We start from the raw sequence: 7,467 nt of genomic DNA, 5'->3' as shown, positions 1-7,467 counted from the left end.
TTAAATTATATATAAGAATTATACTATGCATCTTAATGTATATATTTTAAGTATATTTAGCCAAAACTCAGAGAAAATCTAATCAATATATATTGTAGGAATGAAAGACCCAAATAAGGATATTGGGCCGTGGGCCACACCTGTGGACGTCAAAGAGCCCGAGGATAGATAAGTTTTAGTGAAGGTAAGTAAGTTATTGGGCCGAGAAAGAGGTCTGGTCATAATAAATAAGTGACGTTGTCTGAGGAGCCACCCTTCCTCAGCCAACAAAGTGACAACTTGAAATTTGACCACCCATCAAGTACTGGGCAATGGGCAACAGTGCTTAGGAGGATAAGTTTCGGAGAGAAGTGAGTCAATAGAGGATTGAAAAATATTTGGGAAGAAAACTGCTACCATCTCATTAAATGCTCTGCACCTAATCAATTGGCCGCATTAATGTAGAGATGATACCTGAACAGTGACTTCTAACCTCACAGCTAGTTACAAAGACTTCAAGAATGTGTTGATGAGACGAGTATCAAGGAGATTAGCAATCTGACCTACACGTGGACAGCTAAGCTGAAAGAAAGAAAGGGGGTATAAAAGGAGGAGGATTCCATTACAGGAGGGATCATCAGAAAACTAGAAAAGAAATTACTATGTAACCAAGAACTTGAATATTGTATAAGTCTAAGAGAAATATAGAGGAACATACCATCCTCGGACCTGACCGAGGAGTTTTTTTTTTTCAAACTACTTGTCTTATTCATTCTTATATCAACTAGCCTACTGTGATCTATACTTTAACTTATTGAACATTCATTAACAAGCCCACTCTTTAACAAATTTATTGTTTTGGGCTTATTGGGCCACTATCCAAATCTCTTGGGCTGTGGACTAAATTGCGTCCTTACAATTGGCGCCGTTTGTGAGAAATTTGAACATTCTTGAGCTTGTTCAATCATGGTGGGTTCAGGGCCAAACCGAGAAGAATTTGTGGGATCGCAATGTCAAGATCATTTTCTTAATCTTGAACGAATGAGAGATTGTGAAGTTAGGGTGCACACAACTCATACACTGGAGTCATTATAGAAGTGGGAGCCATGTGTCTCATGGAAAGGATACCAAAACCTTGCAACTGGAGGTAGATCATTTATGTAGGAAGTTACGCCGTAAGCAAAGAAGGGGAACCCTATCAAGCTCAAAGTCTCAGTCTGATGATGATGACAGTTATAGACTTAGATCAAGGACACTTCCCAGCGAGCCTTTCTCTTATAATGAAGAACATCATCATAGGCAAAGGAGTAGGAGCTTGGCCTACAGGGGCTTAGGGAATAATGCTATGAGCAAGACTTTGCATCAAATCTTAAAGTCACCGTTTACAAGGAGGATTAAGAGGGCAAAGCTTCCTTGGCAGTTCACGCAGCCAATGTTTACCATGTATAATGGTAGGACGGATCTTGTGGAGCATGTCAGTCATTTTAACCAGAGAATGGCTGCTCACTCGAGAAATGAGGCCTTGATGTGCAAGGTATTCCCATTTAGTTTGGGGCTAGTTGCAATGAGGTGGTTTGATGGGTTGGAGAAGCTCTTTTTAAGAGCTTACCAGGGCCTTTGGGGCTTGATTCGTCACTTGTAATAGGGTTCCTCATCCCCTGGACTCTTTGCTATTATGCGAGAAGATGAGACTTTGAAGACCTACTCGGATTGATACTAGGAGATGTTCAATGAGATAGATGGAGATTTTGAGGATGTAGCAATAAGGATGTTTAAGGTCGGTTTGCCCACTGAGCACAATTTGAGGAAATCCTTAACTATAAAGCCTGCTTAAAGTATGCGTCAGCTAATGGATCGAATTGATGAGTATAAATAGGTTGAAGAGGATCAGCAGCAAGGAAAGGGGAAGGCGAAGGTAATCCCCCTTGATCGAAGAGACTTTAGGTCAGAGAGATATAATAGCAATCAGCTCAAAAGAGATTTTGTTGGACATACTAGGCACACTACTGCCAGGTAGTTAACACAGTGTTCAAGGACCTGTACACCAAATCCTTGATAAGATAAAGAATGAACCATATTTCAAGTGGCTGAATAAGATGGGAGAAGACTCCATAAAGCGCAATCAAAGTCTTCATTGCCAATACCATCAGGACTGGGGACACACTATAGAAGATTGTAGAACTTTATGTGACTACTTGAAGCAGTTAGTCAAAATTGGGAAGTTGAGGCAGTTCTTGTACCAACCCTCTAGACAAGGGAGTCAAGCTGGGTTGGCATACCAGAGAGATGCTTCCTTAAGACCGCCTTTGGGGACAATTAGTGTTATTCTTGTTGCCTTAGGTTGAACTGGTGCATATTCATCAGGGGTTATGTCCATAGCAAAACCACATGTTGAGGATTCGATCCCTGAGTCTAAGTGAGGAAAAAAGAAAGCCCAGCTAGTTTTGAGCTTTTCCGATGAGGATAAAATTGGAACTTATCAACCACATGATGATGCCTTAGTGGTTATCCTTCGAATAAAGGGGTATGATGTGAGAAGAGTCTTGGTGGATCAGGGTAATGAGGTAGAGATTATATATCTTGACCTGTACAAGGGACTTAAGTTGAAACCCGAGGATTTGGTCAGCTATGATTCCCCTCTGGTGGGGTTTGATGGAAAGACAGTTATCCCAAAGGGCCAAATCAAACTTCCCGTTTAAGTAGGGTCAGAGATTGTTAACGTAGAGTTTATTGTGGTCAATGCGTATTCCCCCTATACTACTATCATGGCAAGAACTTGGTTTCACGCCATGAGGGCTATCTTTTCAACTTTGCATTTGAAAGTGAAGTATCCCCCAAGGGACTAGGTCGAGGAGTTGATTGGAAGTTAGATTATGGTCAGGCAATGCCTAGTTGCGGCTATTAGGAATGAGTCCAAGGGTGAATCCTCAGCCACCACAGAAAAGGCTTTGTAGCAATCAAAGGAAACAGAAACATCCTCAGATGCTGTGGCTGAGGGAGTGAGATGCGAGAAGTTGGAGAAGGTTACTATCGATACTGATGTCGACAAATATTTTCAAGTGGGAGTTCAGCTGCCTCCTTGGGAGAAGGAAGAGCTGGTGGTTTTCCTTAGAAAGAATGTTGATGTGTTTGCTTAGAGTGCTTATGAAGCTCTCAGCGTGATTTGTCATCATCTAAAAGTCAGTCCATCTGTTACCTTAAGAAACAACCACCTTGGCGATCTTTTAAAGAACATTCCGAGGCTGTTAAAGTAGAGGTGGTAAAGTTTAAGTACGCAGGAGCAATAAAAGAAGTCTTTTACCTAGAATGGTTGGCCAATACGGTGGTGGTGAAAAAGAAGAATGGGAAGTGGCGAGTGTGTGTAGATTTCAAGGATTTAAACAAAGCCTGCCCCAAGGACTCCTTCCTAATACTCTGAATAGACTAATTGGCGGATGTGACGGTCGGTCATCCTTGGATGAGTTTTTTAAATGCCTTTAAGGAGTAACATCAGATACCATTAGCTCTGGTCGACCAGGAGAAGACTGATTTTGTAACGCCCACTGAGAATTATCATTATAAGGTAATGCCTTTTGGATTGAAGAATGCAGGGTCTACTTACTAGAGGATAATGACTAGAATGTTTGAACCCCAGCTTGGCAAGAATATTGAGGTATACATTGATGACATAGTGGTGAAAAGTAAGGTAGTGGCCGAGCATGTGAATGACCTCAGAAGTGTCTTTAAGGTGTTGAGAAAGCATATATTACACCTTAATGCTTCTAAATGTTCCTTTGGCGTCGACTATGTAAGTTTTTGGGCTACATGGTCACCTACCATGGGATTGAAGTTAAACTTGATTAGATTAAAGTAATCAATGATTTATAACCTCCTCGGAATCCCAAAAAAGTGCAAAAGTTTGCTAGAATGACCGTAGCCTTGAATAGATTTATCTCTCGATATGCAGATAGATGTAGGCCATTTTTCTAACTCTTGCACTAGTGGAAAGGGTTTGAATGGAATGAAGAATGTGCCCTCACTTTTTAGCAGTTGAAGGATTACCTTCTCAGCCACCCATTATGTCTAGACCCAAAGAGGAAGAAGTCCTTTTTGCCTACATTGTTGTGACCTCTTATGCAGTTAGTCTGGTATTGGTGAGGGTAGAAAATGGAGTACAGCAGCCAGTCTATTATGTGAGTAAGTCGCTACACGAAGCTGAAGTCCGTTACTTACCCTCAGAAAAAGCCATTTTGGCTGTGGTACATGCTACGCGAAAGCTCCCCCACTACTTCCAAGCCTATACAATTGTGATTTTAACTTAACTTCCTCTGCAATCTTTGCTACGAAAAGCTTATTATACTGGAAGAATTGCCAAGTGGGGGACGATCTTGGGGGCATTTAACATAAAGTACATGCCTCGTACCTCAGTTAAAGGGCAAGTTCTTGCAAATTTTGTGGCAGAGTTTACCGAGTCTCCAATAGAGGCAGAGGTTGAGGAACACAGATCTGAGGAAAAGTAAGTTCATGCAATTTCTCTTTAGAGGCCCTCACCCCCTTGGAAGTTATATGTTAATGATGCGGCAAATCAAAGGGGATCCAGAGTGGGGCTGGTAATAGTGTCCCTGGACAAGATCACCATTGAGAAATCCTTAAGGTTGGGCTTCTTAGCCATGAACAACGAAGTTGAATATAAGGCTCTACTAATAGGGATTGCTATGATTCAAAAGATGGGAGGAAAGGTTGTTGAAGTGTTCTCAGACTTGAGGTTAATTGTAGGGCAAGTAAAGGGAGAGTTGGAAGTTAGGAATTTGAGAATGTAGGGGTATTTGAATCAAGCTCGACGTTTGCGGTCAGATTTTGAGTTTTTCACCATACAACAAATCCTGAGAAGCAGGAATACACATGCTGATTATTTGGCAACTCTGGCAACCTCTTCTAGACAATATCTACCTCAAGTCATACTTGTTAAGGATCTGCATAAGCCTGTTAAGGAGAAGAAGAAGAAAGTCCAAGTTCACTAAATCATGGTCAGACCTAGTTGGATAGATCCCTTAGTTCTATTTCTTAAGGAAGACGTTTTGCCTCATGAGAAGGGGGAGGCAGAAAAAATACAGAGGAAAGCTCCTTGTTTTTGGTTGTCCAAGGAGCAAAAGTTGTACAAATGCTCCTTCTCTGGACCATACTTGCTTTGTGTTCATCCCAAAGCAATGGAGCACTTTTGGAAGAGTTGCACAAAGGGATATATGGAAGTCATACAGAGGGCAAATCGTTATCACATAGAGCTCTTACCCAAGGGTATTGGTAACCTAGTATGCAAAAATAGGTGCAAAAGTATGTTAAAAAGTGAGATCAATGCCAGAGATTTGCTCTAAACATTCATTAATCTGGGGGTATACTTAATCCCCTGTCTAGTCCATGGCCATTTATTCAATAGAGCTTGGATATTGTAGGACCATTTCCCAGAGTTGTGGGAAACCGAAGATGGCTTCTGGTTGGAACTAACTACTTCACAAAGTGGGTGGAAGTTGAGCCATTATCCAATATTAGGGACATAGATGCGAAAAAGTTTGTTTGAAAGAACATTGTTACTCGATTTGGGATTCCTCACACCCTCATCTTAGATAAAGGGCTCTAGTTTGACAGTAAAGCATTCAGGAGATACTGCTGTGAACTAGGCATTAGGAATAGATATTCAACTTCAGCCTATCTACAAAGAAATAGGTAAGCTGAAGCAGTTAACAAAGTCATAGTAAATAGGCTTAAGAAGAGGTTAGATGAAGCAAAGGGTAGATGGATGGAAGAGCTACCACATGTTCTTTGGACATATCGGACTACTCCTCATTGGTCAACTAGGGAAACACCATTTTCAATGACTTATGGGTCTAAGGTCGTGATCCCCCTAGAGGTTGGGTTTCCAACACTAAGGACAAGCTTGTTCACCCTAGACAACAATGATAAGTTATTGGTGAGAAGTCTAGATTTGGTTGATGAACAAAGAGAAGCAGTCATGGTTCAACTAGCATATTATCAGTAGAAGCTTAAGCATGGGTAGGATGCAGGTGTGAGGGCGATGCCATTAGCACCAGGTGACTTGGTGTTGAGAAAGATTGTGGGTACTGCAAAGAACCCATCATGGGGAAAACTTGGGCCCAACTGGGAATGGTCACATCGTATCACCTCGGTGGCTAGAATAGGTGCCTACTTTTTGAAAGATTTAGATGAAAATATTGTACTACATCCGTGGAATGTAAATAATCTACGAAGGTTCTATGAAAGGCGATCCTACCATTTTCTGTTTCTACTATTATATGTTTTATTCCTGTTCATTTAAGTGTTAAACAAAACATCGGTCATGCCTGGTTCCTTGAACCACATACCTTGGTTAAATTAATACTTCCTGTTCATTTAAGTGTTAAATAGAACCTCGGTCATGCCTAGTTCCTCGGACCATATACCTTGAGTAAATTAATACTTCCTATTCGTTTAAGTATTAAATAGAACCTTGGTCATGCCTGGTTCCTCAGACTACATACCTTGGGTAAATTAATAATTTAAATTATTCATCTATGTGTTAAACGGAAACTTGGTCATGTCTGGTTCCTCGAACCTCATACCTCGGGTAAATTAACACTTCCTATTCTTTTAAGTGTTAAACAAAACTTCGATCATGCCTGGTTCCTCGGATCACATATCTTGGGTATATTAATACTTTCAATTATTCATCTATGTGTTAAATAGAACCTTGGTCATGTCTGGTTCCTCAAACCTCATACCTCGGGTAAATTAACAATTCCTATTCATTTAAGTGTTAGGTGGAACCTTGGTCATGTTTGGTTACTTGGACCACATACCTTGGATGAATTAATGCTTCACATTTGTTTGAAGTTATGAATGGAGCCTTAATCATACATAGCCTTTTGAGCTAAACATCTCAGGTACACTAATCCTATTTCTAAGTTAAATTGTTAGATTATAAGTTGCTTAGAAGTTAATTTGTTAGATTGCTAATTGCATGGGAATTAAGTTGTTAGATTACCAATTTCACAGATGTTTGTCAAGGTTAAAGGCAATGTTCTGCTTTAATTGGAAGAGCTGGTAATGTGGGCTTACAGTTGGACAATCAAACTATGTTCAACAATAAACAAATAGCATAGTAATAAACATAAAAATAGTGGTAATGTTAAACAGTGGTAACATAAACAAATAGCCCTTTGAATCTTAGATGTTTCCGTTAAAAATATCAGGTGGTGCTAATAGAGTTATAAGGCCTTGATGTAAACAAGTTGTTGAATTTTTTTTTTAGGCCATAACTTTAACTTAGATCAATGATAAACGTGCTCAAAGTCTTGTGTTTTTGAGAGCTCAACAAAAGCTTGGTTTGGTCTAGCATAGCATAGGTCCTAAATTGTAAGAGTCCTCTACTCCTGAGCCCAAATCTTCTGTATCACTATTTTCAATACGCTCTATACTCCACAAATAAAAACATGTCACTTATCTATTTATTTAATT

Source organism: Quercus suber, unplaced genomic scaffold, assembly GCF_002906115.3.
Source record: "Quercus suber isolate HL8 unplaced genomic scaffold, Cork oak 2.0 scaffold_50, whole genome shotgun sequence".
Classification (NCBI taxonomy): Eukaryota; Viridiplantae; Streptophyta; class Magnoliopsida; order Fagales; family Fagaceae; genus Quercus; species Quercus suber.
This window is presented reverse-complemented; position numbering follows the sequence as displayed.